The sequence below is a fragment of the Drosophila pseudoobscura genome, chromosome X, assembly GCF_009870125.1.
Source record: "Drosophila pseudoobscura strain MV-25-SWS-2005 chromosome X, UCI_Dpse_MV25, whole genome shotgun sequence".
Taxonomy (NCBI): Eukaryota; Metazoa; Arthropoda; class Insecta; order Diptera; family Drosophilidae; genus Drosophila; species Drosophila pseudoobscura.
This window is the reverse complement of record NC_046683.1, coordinates 22,962,246-22,987,225: the sequence shown is the minus strand read 5'-3', so window position 1 is coordinate 22,987,225 and position 24,980 is coordinate 22,962,246. Positions and strand designations below refer to the sequence as shown.

Below are 24,980 nucleotides of genomic sequence, written 5' to 3'. Positions count from 1 at the left end.
GACTGTCCGGCGCTTACCTTGCCATTTTCGCCCTTAAGGATGTCACTTATGGGTTTAGCTATGGATGCAAAGTCTTTAATAAAACATCTATAGTAACTTGCAAGTCCAAGGAATGATCTGACGTTGAACAAAGTGGTTGGTTGTTCGTAGTTACGAATCGCTTCCACTTTATTGGGGCATGTTTTTATACCATTACTTGAGACGACAAATCCTAAGTATTCGACATTCTCCTTGAAAAAGTGCGATTTTTCGCGCGAAACTCTCATATTGGCATCGTACAGTTTGTCTAAGACCCATGCGATATGCTTGACATGGCTTTCCATGTTTTCGGAAAAAATGATTACATCATCGACATAAACATAGCAAGTTTTCCCAATTTGCTCTCTGAGCACGTCGTCAATGGCCCTCTGAAAAATACTAGGTGCATTTTTCAAGCCAAAGGGGAGTCTACAGAACTCATACTTCCCATTTGCTACGGAGAAAGCTGTTTTTTCTCTATCTTTTTCTGCAAGTAAAATCTGATGGAATCCAGATTTAAGATCTAGGGTTGTAAAGTATTTAGCTGTACCCAAGTTGGATAATATAGAAACTATATTGGGAATGGGATATTTGTCATCTGTTGTTTTTAAATTTAGTTTCCTGAAATCTATGACCAAACGTTTTTTTTTATTTCCCTGTTCATCGGTAGCTTTTTTGTCTACAACCCAAACGGGGTTGTTGTATGGTGACCGAGACGGTCGTATTATACCACCTTTCAACAAGTCTTGAGTTTCTGCATTTACGAATTCTGAAACGCCCATTGGATATGGGTACAATTTTGAATATATGGGATCTTCATTTTCTGTTCGGATAGTGCCAATGATATTTGTATTATATGGGAGTGCTTCATTTGGGTCTGCGAAAACCCCTGTTCGGTTTCCTAACATCAGCTGAAACTTTTGGGATATAGTCTCAGGGACCTGTATTTCCTCGACATTTGTGAAATTTATGTTTGCACATTTTAAAAATTGGATTGTTTCGGAACCGAAGTTTGTTATTAATTTTTTATTCTTTAAGTCCAGTAGAACGTCACTCTGTTTTAATAGGTCAAGTCCAATTATACCGTCAAATGTCGTGAGGTTTGGTAGTAAAAAAAATGTTGAGTTGGTATTGAAAAGGTGCATTATACATTTTTTGTCTATGCCACTATAGCCATGGATTGACTTCACTCGGAAGGGTTTATTTACTAGGGTAATATGTTTTAGTTCTTTTAATGGTTTTATGTAGTTTTTGGAAGCTCCTGTATCTATGAGTAATTTGATTGTTCTCCCTGCTACTGTCCTTTCTATGAACGGAAGCAAGGAGTTATGTCTAAAAAATTAATCTGGTCATAATCTGAAAGGTCGTTTTCTATGCCATCAACTTCGGCGTTTGCTATAGTTTGGTAATCCTGTTCTTCCTGATCGAGTAGGGTATCTTCTGCTTCTACGTGGTTAATTCTTTGTTGTTTCGGTCCCGTAAAACGTGCGCTACTATTGTTCGGTCGCTTGTTTGTTTGTCCCTGGTTGTTGTAGTCCGATTGGTTGTTTTGTTGCTGACTTTGCCACTGGTTTTGTCTCTGAGGCGCGCTATTTTGTTGATACTGAGTAGTCTGCCTAAAACGTGAGGATGTGTCCACGTCCATTGGTTGGACCTGTTCTGATTTTGGTAAAAATTCTTGTTTCCTATACTGTGGGAGTTTCCCTAGTTGTCTTTGCCTTGTGTCCGTCATTAAATTCTCTCTGCCATGCTGTCTTTGTTCAGTTCTCTGAGCTTTTTCTTCTATGCTACGGGCGTAGTTTGAAGCGAACATATATCGATCATGATTAGCCTCAACTTCTTGAGCCAGTGCCAAAGCAGAGGGTAGATCTTTTGGTCTTGCCGAGAATAGAACATCACTTAAAGTCTTCTTGGTTCCTGAGATGAACACTCGTAGAGCGTCCGCTCTGTATTTCTCATTCAATGAAGAAGCTACAGTGGTTTCGTTAGTCATAATTGTTTTGTTTATAAGGAGGGTCAGTTTCTTTTCTACTTCGTCATAGTACTGTAATAATGTCAAATTTCCCTGCCGGAGCGTTGACATCTCTTGTTCAATTAAGTATATTGGTCGTTTGTCTGCGTACGTAAAGTCTAGTCGATCTATAATGGCTTTAAAATTAAGGGGAGTGTCGAAAGAAGAGAGTACCATATCAGCTGAGTTCTTAACTTTGTTTCTCAGTATTCCTAAAGCTTGATAATGTTTTGAGCTACCGTCAAATTTCTCATAAACTTTGTATGCGGTATGCGCAGCCTTCCTCCATGAGACATAGGTTTCATTCTTTCCCTCAAAGTCGGGCAGGGATTTCATAATATCAAGAGTCTCATTACAGACAACGTCTGTTCTTATCTCTGCATCCTTGTACGCCACCACTTGAGGAGCGTTAATTTGTACACTATTTAAGCTCTCCTGAATACCCTGTAGTTTTGAAGTGAAGCTCTGTTCCTGTACGGCTAGTGCGCTTGAAACCGCGGCCTCTATCATGAGTCTGAGCTGCTCGTTTGATATATTCATTTCTAAATTTATGTTCTCTATTACGTCTTCCTGATAATTTGTTCCTTTTAGTTTCTGAAATTCTTTTACCAAATCTTGTACTTCCTTATCACTCATAACCTAAACAAAAAATGCACCTGTTTTTATTTATTTCACTATCAATCAACTTGCAAGACTAAATTGTGTTTTTTGTGGGGTTTTGAGTTTTTTTTTTTTTAATGAACACTCTACTCACATGTTCTTTGTCATAAACTATGTTAGTATAGCTGCTTCTTGATGTCTTCTTGTTGGTAGGTGTATGGTGGTGTATGGTGTACGGTTTATGGTGTATAGTGTACAATTTATGGTGTATGGTAGTATGGTGTCTTCTTTGTCTTCCAGATGCTGCTGGATTTATACTATGTTAGTATAGCTGCTTCTTGATGTCTTCTTGTTGGTAGGTGTATGGTGGTGTATGGTGTACGGTTTATGGTGTATGGTGAACAATTTATGGTGTATGGTAGTATGGTGTCTTCCTTGTCTTCCAGATGCTGCTGGATTTATACTATGTTAGTATAGCTGCTTCTTGATGTCTTCTTGTTGGTAGGTGTATGGTGGTGTATGGTGTACGGTTTATGGTGTATGGTGTACAATTTATGGTGTATGGTAGTATGGTGTCTTCTTTGTCTTCCAGATGCTGCTGGATCTGTTTTTTTTTTTTTTATGTTCAATTGCGTGTATTGGTTTTTTATTTTTGCCGCTGGTTCAGGTTTTGCCGTGGGTTCGAATTAGTTGGGCGCCAATTTTAATTTTATTTCTTTCGATTTTTATTTTATTTTATTCGGTTTGAGATAGGCGTGGCGACGGCCGACGCGGTTGATTTCTCCTCCCGACGCTCACTGCTCGTTCTGCAACATTGTTGCGTACCCAAAACTCCGGTGTCGCTGGGCAACATCCCCTGTATAACGGCTGATCTTGTTTTTATATATTTTTTCGATCGATTGTGTTAACTTATATATAGAGCGTTCTCATAATGAAATCATTATAATATTCGTATTTTATAACGAATATCACGAAGAATATTAAATATTTATATTTACAACAAAATTTCCTTTCGAAACATTAATAAGAGGCAATTCTAGATGAAAAAACTTTAATTATTTTTTTATGCTAGACATTCCTCAGTATTATTTGATTCAAAAAGGACAAAAAAATATATATTTTTCTTCGTTCTTCTCACACAAATATATACAACAATGAGAGATAATGCGTTTCCATTTAATATCAATATTATGAATATATATATATATACATATCCAATAATATACAATATGCTTAAAAATTTCGTAAAATTTTTAAACAACTTATTTAGCATAGTCTTACAACCCTCAACCATATGTAGTCCAAGCAGCACTATAAAATTAATTAAAGTACCAAACAGCATGGACTGCGATATGCGTTCAAAATGTCGATGTTCATGTGTCCTGCAGTTCACACGATGACGCACAGTTTGCTGCGTTCTTCATCGACCCATGAGCCGAGTGATCCACCGCTTAGAGTGATTAAAATTTGTTTATTCATTTATTTGTCAGATATGTCTTTATTGAAAGAAATTAAAAATACACCATTTTACTGGCATATATCAATTCCTTCAATAAATTTTAATTTTATCCTAAAAGAATGTTGCGAAATGTCTTAGTTTTATATAAACGATATATTACCATATTGTTAAATAATATAATATGTATTTTGGCTTGTTTGATAATTATCAATTTATATAAAAGTATTAACCTGAAATCAGGTACAACATTGTACTTTTTAGGCTGTTGCATTAACCAATGTATGCCCATAGCTATGATGGACAATACATATTCGCAACGCGTGCATACTATGGTACATATGCACACAGATTTTATAAATCAATATTATTGTAATAATATCATCAATATGTATTTATATATTAATTGCTACACACATAGAACACAATGTTATATGTATAGCTACTACTAAATGAGTATATTGGCAATATAATTAATTAATATAAACATATAATATATACAACTGAATATATTTTATTTTACAATTATGATTTTATAAAAACATATTTTGTTTGGTAAATTGGCAATATATATATATTTTTGTTAACGGTAGAAACATACAATAATGATCCTTCCGCAGGTTCACCTACGGAAACCTTGTTACGACTTTTACTTCCTCTAAATAATCAAGTTCGGTCAACTTTTGCGAAACAACCGTAACACGCAAGGCGTCACAGTGATCACGTCCGGAGACCTCACTAAATAATTCAATCGGTAGTAGCGACGGGCGGTGTGTACAAAGGGCAGGGACGTAATCAATGCGAGTTAATGACTCACACTTACTGGGAATTCCAAGTTCATGTGAACAGTTTCAGTTCACAATCCCAAGCATGAAAGTGGTTCAGCGGTTTACCCGGACCTCTCGGTCTAGGAAATACACGTTGATACTTTCATTGTAGCGCGCGTGCAGCCCAGGACATCTAAGGGCATCACAGACCTGTTATTGCTCAATCTCATTATTGCTAGACGCAATTTGTCCATTTAAGAAGCTAGTGTCCTTATAATGGGACAAACCAACAGGTACGGCTCCACTTATATAAACACATTCAAACACAATAAACATTTTACTGCCACCATGAATGAAGGCTATATAAGCTTCAACACCATAATCCTGAAGATATCTATTTAATATATTTGAGTCTCGTTCGTTATCGGAATTAACCAGACAAATCACTCCACGAACTAAGAACGGCCATGCACCACCACCCATAGATTCGAGAAAGAGCTATCAATCTGTCTTACACACTTATGTTCGGACCTGGTAAGTTTTCCCGTGTTGAGTCAAATTAAGCCGCAGGCTCCACTCCTGGTGGTGCCCTTCCGTCAATTCCTTTAAGTTTCAGCTTTGCAACCATACTTCCCCCGGAGCCCAAAAGCTTTGGTTTCCCGGGAAGCGACTGAGAGAGCCATAAAAGTAGCTACACCCAATTGCTAGCTGGCATCGTTTATGGTTAGAACTAGGGCGGTATCTGATCGCCTTCGAACCTCTAACTTTCGTTCTTGATTAATGAAAACATCTTTGGCAAATGCTTTCGCTTAAGTTAGTCTTACGACGGTCCAAGAATTTCACCTCTCGCGTCGTAATACTAATGCCCCCAAACTGCTTCTATTAATCATTACCTCTTGATCTGAAAACCAATGAAAGCAGAACAGAGGTCTTATTTCATTATCCCATGCACAGAATATTCAGGCATTTGAAGCCTGCTTTAAGCACTCTAATTTGTTCAAAGTAATTGTACCGGCCCACAATAACACTCGATGAAGAGCACTAATGCAGGTTTTTAAATAGGAGGAATATATAAAAAAATACAAGTACTTAATTATATATAAGAACTCCACCGGTAATACGCTTACATACATAAAGGTATAGTACTAACCACAATTGTAAGTTGTACTACCCGTATGAAGCACAAGTTCAACTACGAACGTTTTAACCGCAACAACTTTAATATACGCTATTGGAGCTGGAATTACCGCGGCTGCTGGCACCAGACTTGCCCTCCAATTGGTCCTTGTTAAAGGATTTAAAGTGTACTCATTCCAATTACAGGGCCTCGGATATGAGTCCTGTATTGTTATTTTTCGTCACTACCTCCCCGAGCTGGGAGTGGGTAATTTACGCGCCTGCTGCCTTCCTTAGATGTGGTAGCCGTTTCTCAGGCTCCCTCTCCGGAATCGAACCCTGATTCCCCGTTACCCGTTGCAACCATGGTAGTCCTAGATACTACCATCAAAAGTTGATAGGGCAGACATTTGAAAGATCTGTCGTCGGTACAAGACCATACGATCTGCATGTTATCTAGAGTTCAACCAATGTAACGATCTTGCGATCGCTTGGTTTTAGCCTAATAAAAGCACACGTCCCATAAGGTCCGTGTTTTAATTGCATGTATTAGCTCTAGAATTACCACAGTTATCCAAGTAACTGTTAACGATCTAAGGAACCATAACTGATATAATGAGCCTTTTGCGGTTTCACTTTTAATTCGTGTGTACTTAGACATGCATGGCTTAATCTTTGAGACAAGCATATAACTACTGGCAGGATCAACCAGAATAATGTTTTCGTTTCGTGCGCATACGCTCACATATGTAAATATTTGACAACTCAATAATACTTTTGAATAAAAAAAAAAAATAAATAAATATTTTTTATCAACAGTTTATGAGAATTTGTTAAACGATTGTGGCCATTTTTATATAGCATTCACATTCGCCATTTTTCTCTATATAAATATATATATTTTATTATATACATTTTTTTTTCGTTCAAAAATATCTTTTTATTTGCACTTAATATATTATCACACGTATATAGGCTTAAACCAATATTAATTGTGTTTAAACTATGTATTTTGACAACAAATTTAAAATTTATCCAATTTCGTATGCGTTTTTTGTGATATACATTAAATAAAACCAAACACATGAGTTCATGTGGAATGGAATTTATATATTTTGGCAATATTTGAATTTGCATATAAATCGCTTTGATTATATGCTGGTACATTGTTGAAATGGCACTCATACAATATTTAATCATATAAGACCATTTCCAAAAATTCACGATAATAATTCGAAACAGAAATGATATATACTAAATAGTATATATCTTGGTTAGTTTCACTATATTATCTTTATTAAGATCAATTTGAAAACAAATATCTCCTATTAAACACTACTTTGAGTATAATGACAACATATAATAATATTATATACAATACTGTACCAAATATTGTATACAATACCGATGGACATCAACTGTCCATCATGTATAGGTTTTCTGCCACGCTTTCCGCAAATCGGGTATTTTTGCTTTAGAGTGCCTCTTAACAATAGTTTCTTTTCGTATTTTAATAAAAAATACAATACTATCACTTCAAAATTATTCATATATATTAAGAAATATATATATATTCATATAAAATACACAGACATTGTCGGCTAAGTATATTCCCCATATCATATGAAATAAATTAATAATTTTTCATTATAAAATTTTCATATGAAATATACCATGCACGAGACTACCACTCCCTATATAGGTTTTCTGCCACGCTTTCCGCAAATCGGGTATTTTTACTTGAGAGTGCCTCTTAACAATAGTTTCTTTTCGTATTTTAATAAAAAATACAACACTATCACTTCAAAATTATTCATATATATTAAGAAATATATATATATTCATATAAAATACACAGACATTGCCGGCTAAGTATATTCCCCATATCATATGAAATAAATTAATAATTTTTCATTATAAAATTTTCATATGAAATATACCATGCACGAGACTACCACTCCCTATATAGGTTTTCTGCCACGCTTTCCGCAAATCGGGTATTTTTACTTGAGAGTGCCTCTTAACAATAGTTTCTTTTCGTATTTTAATAAAAAATACAATACTATCACTTCAAAATTATTCATATATATTAAGAAATATATATATATTCATATAAAATACACAGACATTGCCGGCTAAGTATATTCCCCATATCATATGAAATAAATTAATAATTTTTCATTATAAAATTTTCATATGAAATATACCATGCACGAGACTACCACTCCCTATATAGGTTTTCTGCCACGCTTTCCGCAAATCGGGTATTTTTACTTGAGAGTACCTTTTAAAAATAGTTTCTTTTCGTATTTTAATACAAAATACTATACTATCACTTCAAAATTATTCATATATATTAAGAAAAATATATATACGCATATAAAATAAACAGACATTGCCGACTTAGTATGTTCCCCATATCATATGAAATTAAATTAATTATTTTTATTACATTCATCATTCATTTACATGAAAAATATCATATCAGCTGGTATCTTTGCTTTAATTTCACATATACACGTAATATATCTATTTATATTAAATACATTTTTATATTTTCTATATTTATAATCGCATTATGATTATGTTATAATGTTATATTATATATGAGAAACATTCCCATATCCATATCCATATCCATATCCATATCCATATAAAACCTAATATTGATATTTTATAGCACACCTCGGCGTTATTTGTTATTTTTATTCATTATAACACAATGTCAAAAATATACATATATTTTTGTAAATATGTATATAAAATATATCATTATATTTTCTCTATTCAAAATCAAATCATGCTCATGTTATAATTTTAAGGATATGGTGAATGTTTCCCCATATCCATAATATTGTCATTTTATATACAAAACTATTTAATTCTTGCATTTATATCACATATCATTGAATTCCAATATTAGAAATACTGCCAAGTTCCACAAACGACCACTCCAAATATACATATATTTGTACATATGTATATAAAATATATCTTTATATTTTCTGTATTCATAATCAAATCATGCTCATGTTATAATTTTTAGGATATGGGAAACATTTCACATACCCAATAATATTATCACATTTTATATACCAAACTATTTAATTCTTGCATTCATATCACATATCATTAAATTCCAATATTAGAAATACTTCCAAGTTCCACAAACGACCACTCCAAATATACATATATTTGTACATATGTATATAAAATATATCTTTATATTTTCTGTATTCATAATCAAATCATGCTCATGTTATAATTTTTAGGATATGGGAAACATTTCACATACCCAATAATATTATCACATTTTATATACCAAACTATTTAATTCTTGCATTCATATCACATATCATTAAATTCCAATATTAGAAATACTTCCAAGTTCCATATACGATCACTCCATGCTTTTTGCATTCATATTATTTCATATATACATTCACATTTGCACATATGCATATACACTATGTTTCGTGTGTTCACATAATAAAATTTTTATAAGTATCATTTCATATGTAATTAAGTATAACAAACTTATAATATAACATTATATTCATATTCAAGCCAACGTAATTTATATAGGATAAATAATTTATCCATATTTATATAAAATATATTCTTTTTAATATATATCTATATATAAATATATATTACCATTTATAGGTATATATTCATATAAATATATAAAAATAATTTTCATATATAAAGAATAAATTTATATATATCGAATCATCAAGCAAAGGATAAGCTTCAGTGGATCGCAGTATGGCAGCTGCTCAACCACTTACAACACCTTGCCTGTTACAAAAGTCGTTTACAATTGATTCTAGGCTTTGTCATTGTATTAAATAATGTTTTTATATGCAACTAGCGCGGCATCAGGTGATCGATGATCCTCCCAATTTACTATGTTACAAATTACATTGGCATCACATCCATTGTCGTTTATAAAATAAATTATAAACTTTTAATGGTTTAGAAGCCATACAATGCAAATTGCCCCTTATTTATCATTGCAGTCCAGCACGGATACGACCTTAGAGGCGTTCAGGCATAATCCAACGGACGTAGCGTCATACCACTGTTCGCTCGAACAAGTATTGTGCCATTGGTCCGTACCTGCGGTTCCTCTCGTACTACGCAGGAATGCTGTCGCAACAACGTTTTGTCATTAGTAGGGTAAAACTAACCTGTCTCACGACGGTCTAAACCCAGCTCACGTTCCCTTGCATGGGTGAACAATCCAACGCTTGGTGAATTTTGCTTCACAATGATAGGAAGAGCCGACATCGAAGGATCAAAAAGCGACGTCGCTATGAACGCTTGGCCGCCACAAGCCAGTTATCCCTATGGTAACTTTTCTGACACCTCTTGTTAAAAACTCTTTAAACCAAAAGGATCGATAGGCCGAGCTTTTGCTGTCCCTGTGTGTACTGAACACCGAGATCAAGTCAGCATTTGCCCTTTTGCTCTATGTGTGGTTTCTGTCCGCACTGAGCTGGCCTTGGGACACCTCCGTTATTATTTGAGAGATGTACCGCCCCAGTCAAACTCCCTACCTGGCAATGTCCTTGAATTGGATCATACCTGAGTAATTGGAGTTATACCAAATTTTCAAATTGAAAATACATAAATGCATTTTCTCATTAAAGAATTTGTTTGCGATTATATAACAAACTCGTGATACTTTGATCAAGAAGCTTGCATCAAAACCCAATACCATAAGATATAATAAATATATCCGTATAATGGCTAGGAAATGATACACGTTCCATTTAATCAAGTAAGTAAGGAAACAATAAGAGTAGTGGTATTTCATTGTCGATACCAAACCGAAATCTAATATCTCCCACTTATGCTACACCTCTTATGTCTCCTTACACTGCCAGATTAGAGTCAAGCTCAAAAGGGTCTTCTTTCCCCGCTAATTATTCCAAGCCCGTTCCCTTGGCTGTGGTTTCGCTAGATAGTAGATAGGGACAGTAGGAATCTCGTTAATCCATTCATGCGCGTCACTAATTAGATGACGAGGCATTTGGCTACCTTAAGAGAGTCATAGTTACTCCCGCCGTTGACCCGCGCTTACTTGAATTTCTTCACTTTGACATTCAGAGCACTGGGCAGAAATCACATTGTGTCAACACCCGCTAGGGCCATCACAATGCTTTGTTTTAATTAGACAGTCGGATTCCCCAAGTCCGTGCCAGTTCTGAATTGATTGTTAATTGATAATCGTTATAATTAATAAGAACTAACTGGTTTAACCCAATTAGTATTCTTAAAAATTTTAGCAAGAAAGTTCCACAATTGGCTACGTAACTAAACTATCCGGGGAACAAGTAACTACCATAAATGATAGAAACTCTATTTACCCAGAACGAGCACATAAACCATGTTATTGTTTCCCAATCAAGCCCGACTATCTCAATCTTCAGAGCCAATCCTTATCCCGAAGTTACGGATCTAATTTGCCGACTTCCCTTACCTACATTATTCTATCGACTAGAGACTCTTCACCTTGGAGACCAGCTGCGGATATTGGTACGGCCTGTTGAGAAGTTTGCGTGTCCCCACCATAAATTTTCAAGGTCCGAGGAGAAAATATCGACACAACAGTATATGTCATGCTCTTCTAGCCCATCTACCATATCTCTCTGCGAAAGACTTCCATGGTAGTACGGCTATAAAACAGAAAAGAAAACTCTTCCGATATCTCTCGACGGCTTCTTTATGGTCGTTCCTGTTGCCAGGATGAGCACGAGGCCCATATTTAATAACAAACGGATACTCAACAGGTTACGGAATTGGAACCGTATTCCCTTTCGTTCAAAATTATTCAAGTATTTAAAAATCATAAAAGATTTGACAATATTACTCACTGATTTTTTACTTGAAAATTTTCGGCTTTCGCCTTGAACTTAGGACCGACTAACTCGTGATCAACCACTGTTCACACGAAACCCTTCTCCACTTCAGTCCTCCAAGGTCTCATTCGATTATTTGCTACTACCACCAAGATCTGTGCCAATGGCAGCTCCATGAAGGCTTACGCCAAACACTTCTACGCATACCATTGTACCTTCCTACTCACTAAAGTTTCAAAATTTATATCACAAGTAATATAAATCATCTACTTTAGCGGTAATGTATAGGTATACAACTTAAGCGCCATCCATTTTAAGGGCTAGTTGCTTCGGCAGGTGAGTTGTTACACACTCCTTAGCGGATTTCGACTTCCATGATCACCGTCCTGCTGTTTTAAGCAACCAACGCCTTTCATGGTTTCTGCATGAGTTGTTAATTTGGGCACCGTAACATTACGTTTGGTTCATCCCACAGCGCCAGTTCTGCTTACCAAAAGTGGCCCACTGGGCACATTATATCATAACCTTAAACTTCATATCAAGAAAGTTAAGGTTCTTACCCATTTAAAGTTTGAGAATAGGTTAAGATCGTTTCGACCCTAAGGCCTCTAATCATTCGCTTTACCAGATAAGATTATTTTATATAACATTAAAATGCACCAGCTATCCTGAGGGAAACTTCGGAAGGAACCAGCTACTAGATGGTTCGATTGGTCTTTCGCCCCTATACTCAATTCTGACAATCGATTTGCACGTCAGAACTGTTTCGGTCTTCCATCAGGGTTTCCCCTGACTTCAACCTGATCAAGTATAGTTCACCATCTTTCGGGTCACAGCATATATGCTCAAGGTACGTTCCAGTTAGAGGCATAAATAATATAAATATTATCATACATAACTATATAGAACGCCCCGGGATTGTGTTAATTATCTATAAATAGTTAAAAAACTAATCCCATTATTAGTCAAGTTAATTACGCTATTAGGTTTATCTCCCAATAACTTGCACATATGTTAGACTCCTTGGTCCGTGTTTCAAGACGGGTCCCGAAGGTATCCTGAATCTTTCGCATTGTTAATCATACAAATGCATATAATAAACACAAAAATCAATGATAATTATGCCATTATATAATTTCGAAAAATTAACGCACTGTATTAATTTTAATTTATCAACACTTTATCAAATTAATGACATTTATTCTATGTTAAAATGCAAGCATAATAATTTGAATAAACTATAAGTCATATTTTATGATAAATTTGTTATATGCTAATAGATTACAATGTCCTTATATGGAAAAAATGCACACTATTATTATAATATTGTTAAAATATTACAACTTTAATGATGAATTTTCCATAACGGATATTCAGGTTCATCGGGCTTAACCTCTAAGCAGTTTCACGTACTGTTTAACTCTCTATTCAGAGTTCTTTTCAACTTTCCCTCACGGTACTTGTTTACTATCGGTCTCATGGTTATATTTAGTTTTAGATGGAGTTTACCACCCACTTAGTGCTGCACTATCAAGCAACACGACTCTTTGGAAACATCATCTAGTAATCATTAACGTTATACGGGCCTGGCACCCTCTATGGGTAAATGGCCTCATTTAAGAAGGACTTAAATCGTTAATTTCTCATACTAGAATATTGACGCTCCATACACTGCATCTCACGTTTGCCATATAGACAAAGTGACTTAGTGCTGAACTGATTTCTTTTCGCTCGCCGCTACTAAGAAAATCCTGGTTAGTTTCTTTTCCTCCCCTAATTAATATGCTTAAATTCAGGGGGTAGTCCCATATGAGTTGAGGTTGTATATACGTATATTAAAATTTATAATGATAATTACACTATATTATTATATATATAGAGCGTTCTCATAATGAAATCATTATAATATTCGTATTTTATAACGAATATCACGAAGAATATTAAATATTTATATTTACAACAAAATTTCCTTTCGAAACATTAATAAGAGGCAATTCTAGATGAAAAAACTTTAATTATTTTTTTATGCTAGACATTCCTCAGTATTATTTGATTCAAAAAGGACAAAAAAATATATATTTTTCTTCGTTCTTCTCACACAAATATATACAACAATGAGAGATAATGCGTTTCCATTTAATATCAATATTATGAATATATATATATACATATCCAATAATATACAATATGCTTAAAAATTTCGTAAAATTTTTAAACAACTTATTTAGCATAGTCTTACAACCCTCAACCATATGTAGTCCAAGCAGCACTATAAAATTAATTAAAGTACCAAACAGCATGGACTGCGATATGCGTTCAAAATGTCGATGTTCATGTGTCCTGCAGTTCACACGATGACGCACAGTTTGCTGCGTTCTTCATCGACCCATGAGCCGAGTGATCCACCGCTTAGAGTGATTAAAATTTGTTTATTCATTTATTTGTCAGATATGTCTTTATTGAAAGAAATTAAAAATACACCATTTTACTGGCATATATCAATTCCTTCAATAAATTTTAATTTTATCCTAAAAGAATGTTGCGAAATGTCTTAGTTTTATATAAACGATATATTACCATATTGTTAAATAATATAATATGTATTTTGGCTTGTTTGATAATTATCAATTTATATAAAAGTATTAACCTGAAATCAGGTACAACATTGTACTTTTTAGGCTGTTGCATTAACCAATGTATGCCCATAGCTATGATGGACAATACATATTCGCAACGCGTGCATACTATGGTACATATGCACACAGATTTTATAAATCAATATTATTGTAATAATATCATCAATATGTATTTATATATTAATTGCTACACACATAGAACACAATGTTATATGTATAGCTACTACTAAATGAGTATATTGGCAATATAATTAATTAATATAAACATATAATATATACAACTGAATATATTTTATTTTACAATTATGATTTTATAAAAACATATTTTGTTTGGTAAATTGGCAATATATATATATTTTTGTTAACGGTAGAAACATACAATAATGATCCTTCCGCAGGTTCACCTACGGAAACCTTGTTACGACTTTTACTTCCTCTAAATAATCAAGTTCGGTCAACTTTTGCGAAACAACCGTAACACGCAAGGCGTCACAGTGATCACGTCCGGAGACCTCACTAAATAATTCAATCGGTAGTAGCGACGGGCGGTGTGTACAAAGGGCAGGGACGTAATCAATGCGAGTTAATGACTCACACTTACTGGGAATTCCAAGTTCATGTGAACAGTTTCAGTTCACAATCCCAAGCATGAAAGTGGTTCAGCGGTTTACCCGGACCTCTCGGTCTAGGAAATACACGTTGATACTTTCATTGTAGCGCGCGTGCAGCCCAGGACATCTAAGGGCATCACAGACCTGTTATTGCTCAATCTCATTATTGCTAGACGCAATTTGTCCATTTAAGAAGCTAGTGTCCTTATAATGGGACAAACCAACAGGTACGGCTCCACTTATATAAACACATTCAAACACAATAAACATTTTACTGCCACCATGAATGAAGGCTATATAAGCTTCAACACCATAATCCTGAAGATATCTATTTAATATATTTGAGTCTCGTTCGTTATCGGAATTAACCAGACAAATCACTCCACGAACTAAGAACGGCCATGCACCACCACCCATAGATTCGAGAAAGAGCTATCAATCTGTCTTACACACTTATGTTCGGACCTGGTAAGTTTTCCCGTGTTGAGTCAAATTAAGCCGCAGGCTCCACTCCTGGTGGTGCCCTTCCGTCAATTCCTTTAAGTTTCAGCTTTGCAACCATACTTCCCCCGGAGCCCAAAAGCTTTGGTTTCCCGGGAAGCGACTGAGAGAGCCATAAAAGTAGCTACACCCAATTGCTAGCTGGCATCGTTTATGGTTAGAACTAGGGCGGTATCTGATCGCCTTCGAACCTCTAACTTTCGTTCTTGATTAATGAAAACATCTTTGGCAAATGCTTTCGCTTAAGTTAGTCTTACGACGGTCCAAGAATTTCACCTCTCGCGTCGTAATACTAATGCCCCCAAACTGCTTCTATTAATCATTACCTCTTGATCTGAAAACCAATGAAAGCAGAACAGAGGTCTTATTTCATTATCCCATGCACAGAATATTCAGGCATTTGAAGCCTGCTTTAAGCACTCTAATTTGTTCAAAGTAATTGTACCGGCCCACAATAACACTCGATGAAGAGCACTAATGCAGGTTTTTAAATAGGAGGAATATATAAAAAAATACAAGTACTTAATTATATATAAGAACTCCACCGGTAATACGCTTACATACATAAAGGTATAGTACTAACCACAATTGTAAGTTGTACTACCCGTATGAAGCACAAGTTCAACTACGAACGTTTTAACCGCAACAACTTTAATATACGCTATTGGAGCTGGAATTACCGCGGCTGCTGGCACCAGACTTGCCCTCCAATTGGTCCTTGTTAAAGGATTTAAAGTGTACTCATTCCAATTACAGGGCCTCGGATATGAGTCCTGTATTGTTATTTTTCGTCACTACCTCCCCGAGCTGGGAGTGGGTAATTTACGCGCCTGCTGCCTTCCTTAGATGTGGTAGCCGTTTCTCAGGCTCCCTCTCCGGAATCGAACCCTGATTCCCCGTTACCCGTTGCAACCATGGTAGTCCTAGATACTACCATCAAAAGTTGATAGGGCAGACATTTGAAAGATCTGTCGTCGGTACAAGACCATACGATCTGCATGTTATCTAGAGTTCAACCAATGTAACGATCTTGCGATCGCTTGGTTTTAGCCTAATAAAAGCACACGTCCCATAAGGTCCGTGTTTTAATTGCATGTATTAGCTCTAGAATTACCACAGTTATCCAAGTAACTGTTAACGATCTAAGGAACCATAACTGATATAATGAGCCTTTTGCGGTTTCACTTTTAATTCGTGTGTACTTAGACATGCATGGCTTAATCTTTGAGACAAGCATATAACTACTGGCAGGATCAACCAGAATAATGTTTTCGTTTCGTGCGCATACGCTCACATATGTAAATATTTGACAACTCAATAATACTTTTGAATAAAAAAAAAAAATAAATAAATATTTTTTATCAACAGTTTATGAGAATTTGTTAAACGATTGTGGCCATTTTTATATAGCATTCACATTCGCCATTTTTCTCTATATAAATATATATATTTTATTATATACATTTTTTTTTCGTTCAAAAATATCTTTTTATTTGCACTTAATATATTATCACACGTATATAGGCTTAAACCAATATTAATTGTGTTTAAACTATGTATTTTGACAACAAATTTAAAATTTATCCAATTTCGTATGCGTTTTTTGTGATATACATTAAATAAAACCAAACACATGAGTTCATGTGGAATGGAATTTATATATTTTGGCAATATTTGAATTTGCATATAAATCGCTTTGATTATATGCTGGTACATTGTTGAAATGGCACTCATACAATATTTAATCATATAAGACCATTTCCAAAAATTCACGATAATAATTCGAAACAGAAATGATATATACTAAATAGTATATATCTTGGTTAGTTTCACTATATTATCTTTATTAAGATCAATTTGAAAACAAATATCTCCTATTAAACACTACTTTGAGTATAATGACAACATATAATAATATTATATACAATACTGTACCAAATATTGTATACAATACCGATGGACATCAACTGTCCATCATGTATAGGTTTTCTGCCACGCTTTCCGCAAATCGGGTATTTTTGCTTTAGAGTGCCTCTTAACAATAGTTTCTTTTCGTATTTTAATAAAAAATACAATACTATCACTTCAAAATTATTCATATATATTAAGAAATATATATATATTCATATAAAATACACAGACATTGTCGGCTAAGTATATTCCCCATATCATATGAAATAAATTAATAATTTTTCATTATAAAATTTTCATATGAAATATACCATGCACGAGACTACCACTCCCTATATAGGTTTTCTGCCACGCTTTCCGCAAATCGGGTATTTTTACTTGAGAGTGCCTCTTAACAATAGTTTCTTTTCGTATTTTAATAAAAAATACAATACTATCACTTCAAAATTATTCATATATATTAAGAAATATATATATATTCATATAAAATACACAGACATTGCCGGCTAAGTATATTCCCCATATCATATGAAATAAATTAATAATTTTTCATTATAAAATTTTCATATGAAATATACCATGCACGAGACTACCACTCCCTATATAGGTTTTCTGCCACGCTTTCCGCAAATCGGGTATTTTTACTTGAGAGTGCCTCTTAACAATAGTTTCTTTTCGTATTTTAATAAAAAATACAATACTATCACTTCAAAATTATTCATATATATTAAGAAATATATATATATTCATATAAAATACACAGACATTGCCGGCTAAGTATATTCCCCATATCATATGAAATAAATTAATAATTTTTCATTATAAAATTTTCATATGAAATATACCATGCACGAGACTACCACTCCCTATATAGGTTTTCTGCCACGCTTTCCGCAAATCGGGTATTTTTACTTGAGAGTACCTTTTAAAAATAGTTTCTTTTCGTATTTTAATACAAAATACTATACTATCACTTCAAAATTATTCATATATATTAAGAAAAATATATATACGCATATAAAATAAACAGACATTGCCGACTTAGTATGTTCCCCATATCATATGAAATTAAATTAATTATTTTTATTACATTCATCATTCATTTACATGAAAAATATCATATCAGCTGGTATCTTTGCTTTAATTTCACATATACACGTAATATATCTATTTATATTAAATACATTTTTATATTTTCTATATTTATAATCGCATTATGATTATGTTATAATGTTATATTATATATGAGAAACATTCCCATATCCATATCCATATCCATATCCATATCCATATAAAACCTAATATTGATATTTTATAGCACACCTCGGCGTTATTTGTTATTTTTATTCATTATAACACAATGTCAAAAATATACATATATTTTTGTAAATATGTATATAAAATATATCATTATATTTTCTCTATTCAAAATCAAATCATGCTCATGTTATAATTTTAAGGATATGGTGAATGTTTCCCCATATCCATAATATTGTCATTTTATATACAAAACTATTTAATTCTTGCATTTATATCACATATCATTGAATTCCAATATTAGAAATACTGCCAAGTTCCACAAACGACCACTCCAAATATACATATATTTGTACATATGTATATAAAATATATCTTTATATTTTCTGTATTCATAATCAAATCATGCTCATGTTATAATTTTTAGGATATGGGAAACATTTCACATACCCAATAATATTATCACATTTTATATACCAAACTATTTAATTCTTGCATTCATATCACATATCATTAAATTCCAATATTAGAAATACTTCCAAGTTCCACAAACGACCACTCCAAATATACATATATTTGTACATATGTATATAAAATATATCTTTATATTTTCTGTATTCATAATCAAATCATGCTCATGTTATAATTTTTAGGATATGGGAAACATTTCACATACCCAATAATATTATCACATTTTATATACCAAACTATTTAATTCTTGCATTCATATCACATATCATTAAATTCCAATATTAGAAATACTTCCAAGTTCCATATACGATCACTCCATGCTTTTTGCATTCATATTATTTCATATATACATTCACATTTGCACATATGCATATACACTATGTTTCGTGTGTTCACATAATAAAATTTTTATAAGTATCATTTCATATGTAATTAAGTATAACAAACTTATAATATAACATTATATTCATATTCAAGCCAACGTAATTTATATAGGATAAATAATTTATCCATATTTATATAAAATATATTCTTTTTAATATATATCTATATATAAATATATATTACCATTTATAGGTATATATTCATATAAATATATAAAAATAATTTTCATATATAAAGAATAAATTTATATATATCGAATCATCAAGCAAAGGATAAGCTTCAGTGGATCGCAGTATGGCAGCTGCTCAACCACTTACAACACCTTGCCTGTTACAAAAGTCGTTTACAATTGATTCTAGGCTTTGTCATTGTATTAAATAATGTTTTTATATGCAACTAGCGCGGCATCAGGTGATCGATGATCCTCCCAATTTACTATGTTACAAATTACATTGGCATCACATCCATTGTCGTTTATAAAATAAATTATAAACTTTTAATGGTTTAGAAGCCATACAATGCAAATTGCCCCTTATTTATCATTGCAGTCCAGCACGGATACGACCTTAGAGGCGTTCAGGCATAATCCAACGGACGTAGCGTCATACCACTGTTCGCTCGAACAAGTATTGTGCCATTGGTCCGTACCTGCGGTTCCTCTCGTACTACGCAGGAATGCTGTCGCAACAACGTTTTGTCATTAGTAGGGTAAAACTAACCTGTCTCACGACGGTCTAAACCCAGCTCACGTTCCCTTGCATGGGTGAACAATCCAACGCTTGGTGAATTTTGCTTCACAATGATAGGAAGAGCCGACATCGAAGGATCAAAAAGCGACGTCGCTATGAACGCTTGGCCGCCACAAGCCAGTTATCCCTATGGTAACTTTTCTGACACCTCTTGTTAAAAACTCTTTAAACCAAAAGGATCGATAGGCCGAGCTTTTGCTGTCCCTGTGTGTACTGAACACCGAGATCAAGTCAGCATTTGCCCTTTTGCTCTATGTGTGGTTTCTGTCCGCACTGAGCTGGCCTTGGGACACCTCCGTTATTATTTGAGAGATGTACCGCCCCAGTCAAACTCCCTACCTGGCAATGTCCTTGAATTGGATCATACCTGAGTAATTGGAGTTATACCAAATTTTCAAATTGAAAATACATAAATGCATTTTCTCATTAAAGAATTTGTTTGCGATTATATAACAAACTCGTGATACTTTGATCAAGAAGCTTGCATCAAAACCCAATACCATAAGATATAATAAATATATCCGTATAATGGCTAGGAAATGATACACGTTCCATTTAATCAAGTAAGTAAGGAAACAATAAGAGTAGTGGTATTTCATTGTCGATACCAAACCGAAATCTAATATCTCCCACTTATGCTACACCTCTTATGTCTCCTTACACTGCCAGATTAGAGTCAAGCTCAAAAGGGTCTTCTTTCCCCGCTAATTATTCCAAGCCCGTTCCCTTGGCTGTGGTTTCGCTAGATAGTAGATAGGGACAGTAGGAATCTCGTTAATCCATTCATGCGCGTCACTAATTAGATGACGAGGCATTTGGCTACCTTAAGAGAGTCATAGTTACTCCCGCCGTTGACCCGCGCTTACTTGAATTTCTTCACTTTGACATTCAGAGCACTGGGCAGAAATCACATTGTGTCAACACCCGCTAGGGCCATCACAATGCTTTGTTTTAATTAGACAGTCGGATTCCCCAAGTCCGTGCCAGTTCTGAATTGATTGTTAATTGATAATCGTTATAATTAATAAGAACTAACTGGTTTAACCCAATTAGTATTCTTAAAAATTTTAGCAAGAAAGTTCCACAATTGGCTACGTAACTAAACTATCCGGGGAACAAGTAACTACCATAAATGATAGAAACTCTATTTACCCAGAACGAGCACATAAACCATGTTATTGTTTCCCAATCAAGCCCGACTATCTCAATCTTCAGAGCCAATCCTTATCCCGAAGTTACGGATCTAATTTGCCGACTTCCCTTACCTACATTATTCTATCGACTAGAGACTCTTCACCTTGGAGACCAGCTGCGGATATTGGTACGGCCTGTTGAGAAGTTTGCGTGTCCCCACCATAAATTTTCAAGGTCCGAGGAGAAAATATCGACACAACAGTATATGTCATGCTCTTCTAGCCCATCTACCATATCTCTCTGCGAAAGACTTCCATGGTAGTACGGCTATAAAACAGAAAAGAAAACTCTTCCGATATCTCTCGACGGCTTCTTTATGGTCGTTCCTGTTGCCAGGATGAGCACGAGGCCCATATTTAATAACAAACGGATACTCAACAGGTTACGGAATTGGAACCGTATTCCCTTTCGTTCAAAATTATTCAAGTATTTAAAAATCATAAAAGATTTGACAATATTACTCACTGATTTTTTACTTGAAAATTTTCGGCTTTCGCCTTGAACTTAGGACCGACTAACTCGTGATCAACCACTGTTCACACGAAACCCTTCTCCACTTCAGTCCTCCAAGGTCTCATTCGATTATTTGCTACTACCACCAAGATCTGTGCCAATGGCAGCTCCATGAAGGCTTACGCCAAACACTTCTACGCATACCATTGTACCTTCCTACTCACTAAAGTTTCAAAATTTATATCACAAGTAATATAAATCATCTACTTTAGCGGTAATGTATAGGTATACAACTTAAGCGCCATCCATTTTAAGGGCTAGTTGCTTCGGCAGGTGAGTTGTTACACACTCCTTAGCGGATTTCGACTTCCATGATCACCGTCCTGCTGTTTTAAGCAACCAACGCCTTTCATGGTTTCTGCATGAGTTGTTAATTTGGGCACCGTAACATTACGTTTGGTTCATCCCACAGCGCCAGTTCTGCTTACCAAAAGTGGCCCACTGGGCACATTATATCATAACCTTAAACTTCATATCAAGAAAGTTAAGGTTCTTACCCATTTAAAGTTTGAGAATAGGTTAAGATCGTTTCGACCCTAAGGCCTCTAATCATTCGCTTTACCAGATAAGATTATTTTATATAACATTAAAATGCACCAGCTATCCTGAGGGAAACTTCGGAAGGAACCAGCTACTAGATGGTTCGATTGGTCTTTCGCCCCTATACTCAATTCTGACAATCGATTTGCACGTCAGAACTGTTTCGGTCTTCCATCAGGGTTTCCCCTGACTTCAACCTGATCAAGTATAGTTCACCATCTTTCGGGTCACAGCATATATGCTCAAGGTACGTTCCAGTTAGAGGCATAAATAATATAAATATTATCATACATAACTATATAGAACGCCCCGGGATTGTGTTAATTATCTATAAATAGTTAAAAAACTAATCCCATTATTAGTCAAGTTAATTACGCTATTAGGTTTATCTCCCAATAACTTGCACATATGTTAGACTCCTTGGTCCGTGTTTCAAGACGGGTCCCGAAGGTATCCTGAATCTTTCGCATTGTTAATCATACAAATGCATATAATAAACACAAAAATCAATGATAATTATGCCATTATATAATTTCGAAAAATTAACGCACTGTATTAATTTTAATTTATCAACACTTTATCAAATTAATGACATTTATTCTATGTTAAAATGCAAGCATAATAATTTGAATAAACTATAAGTCATATTTTATGATAAATTTGTTATATGCTAATAGATTACAATGTCCTTATATGGAAAAAATGCACACTATTATTATAATATTGTTAAAATATTACAACTTTAATGATGAATTTTCCATAACGGATATTCAGGTTCATCGGGCTTAACCTCTAAGCAGTTTCACGTACTGTTTAACTCTCTATTCAGAGTTCTTTTCAACTTTCCCTCACGGTACTTGTTTACTATCGGTCTCATGGTTATATTTAGTTTTAGATGGAGTTTACCACCCACTTAGTGCTGCACTATCAAGCAACACGACTCTTTGGAAACATCATCTAGTAATCATTAACGTTATACGGGCCTGGCACCCTCTATGGGTAAATGGCCTCATTTAAGAAGGACTTAAATCGTTAATTTCTCATACTAGAATATTGACGCTCCATACACTGCATCTCACGTTTGCCATATAGACAAAGTGACTTAGTGCTGAACTGATTTCTTTTCGCTCGCCGCTACTAAGAAAATCCTGGTTAGTTTCTTTTCCTCCCCTAATTAATATGCTTAAATTCAGGGGGTAGTCCCATATGAGTTGAGGTTGTATATACGTATATTAAAATTTATAATGATAATTACACTATATTATTATATATATAGAGCGTTCTCATAATGAAATCATTATAATATTCGTATTTTATAACGAATATCACGAAGAATATTAAATATTTATATTTACAACAAAATTTCCTTTCGAAACATTAATAAGAGGCAATTCTAGATGAAAAAACTTTAATTATTTTTTTATGCTAGACATTCCTCAGTATTATTTGATTCAAAAAGGACAAAAAAATATATATTTTTCTTCGTTCTTCTCACACAAATATATACAACAATGAGAGATAATGCGTTTCCATTTAATATCAATATTATGAATATATATATATATACATATCCAATAATATACAATATGCTTAAAAATTTCGTAAAATTTTTAAACAACTTATTTAGCATAGTCTTACAACCCTCAACCATATGTAGTCCAAGCAGCACTATAAAATTAATTAAAGTACCAAACAGCATGGACTGCGATATGCGTTCAAAATGTCGATGTTCATGTGTCCTGCAGTTCACACGATGACGCACAGTTTGCTGCGTTCTTCATCGACCCATGAGCCGAGTGATCCACCGCTTAGAGTGATTAAAATTTGTTTATTCATTTATTTGTCAGATATGTCTTTATTGAAAGAAATTAAAAATACACCATTTTACTGGCATATATCAATTCCTTCAATAAATTTTAATTTTATCCTAAAAGAATGTTGCGAAATGTCTTAGTTTTATATAAACGATATATTACCATATTGTTAAATAATATAATATGTATTTTGGCTTGTTTGATAATTATCAATTTATATAAAAGTATTAACCTGAAATCAGGTACAACATTGTACTTTTTAGGCTGTTGCATTAACCAATGTATGCCCATAGCTATGATGGACAATACATATTCGCAACGCGTGCATACTATGGTACATATGCACACAGATTTTATAAATCAATATTATTGTAATAATATCATCAATATGTATTTATATATTAATTGCTACACACATAGAACACAATGTTATATGTATAGCTACTACTAAATGAGTATATTGGCAATATAATTAATTAATATAAACATATAATATATACAACTGAATATATTTTTTTTACAATTATGATTTTATAAAAACATATTTTGTTTGGTAAATTGGCA

The 24,980-nt window shown here is 34.0% G+C and overlaps 7 non-coding genes across 7 annotated transcripts; all 7 read right to left on the bottom strand.

Annotated features, from left to right (window-relative positions):
• Nucleotides 1-3,909: 3,909 nt before the first annotated feature.
• Nucleotides 3,910-4,088, bottom strand: LOC117185261 (5.8S ribosomal RNA). Its single transcript, XR_004470837.1, has one exon. It is a non-coding gene; the product is annotated as a 5.8S ribosomal RNA (ribosomal RNA).
• Nucleotides 4,089-4,688: 600 nt separating this feature from the next.
• Nucleotides 4,689-6,683, bottom strand: LOC117185275 (small subunit ribosomal RNA). The gene has a single exon (XR_004470851.1). It is a non-coding gene; the product is annotated as a small subunit ribosomal RNA (ribosomal RNA).
• Nucleotides 6,684-9,695: 3,012 nt separating this feature from the next.
• On the bottom strand, nucleotides 9,696-13,658 carry LOC117185283 (large subunit ribosomal RNA). Its single transcript, XR_004470859.1, has one exon. It is a non-coding gene; the product is annotated as a large subunit ribosomal RNA (ribosomal RNA).
• A 415-nt stretch (nucleotides 13,659-14,073) lies between these two features.
• LOC117185260 (5.8S ribosomal RNA) lies at nucleotides 14,074-14,252 on the bottom strand. The gene has a single exon (XR_004470836.1). It is a non-coding gene; the product is annotated as a 5.8S ribosomal RNA (ribosomal RNA).
• Nucleotides 14,253-14,852: 600 nt separating this feature from the next.
• Nucleotides 14,853-16,847, bottom strand: LOC117185274 (small subunit ribosomal RNA). The gene has a single exon (XR_004470850.1). It is a non-coding gene; the product is annotated as a small subunit ribosomal RNA (ribosomal RNA).
• Nucleotides 16,848-19,859: 3,012 nt separating this feature from the next.
• LOC117185282 (large subunit ribosomal RNA) lies at nucleotides 19,860-23,822 on the bottom strand. The gene has a single exon (XR_004470858.1). It is a non-coding gene; the product is annotated as a large subunit ribosomal RNA (ribosomal RNA).
• Nucleotides 23,823-24,239: 417 nt separating this feature from the next.
• On the bottom strand, nucleotides 24,240-24,418 carry LOC117185259 (5.8S ribosomal RNA). Its single transcript, XR_004470835.1, has one exon. It is a non-coding gene; the product is annotated as a 5.8S ribosomal RNA (ribosomal RNA).
• Nucleotides 24,419-24,980: the final 562 nt, after the last annotated feature.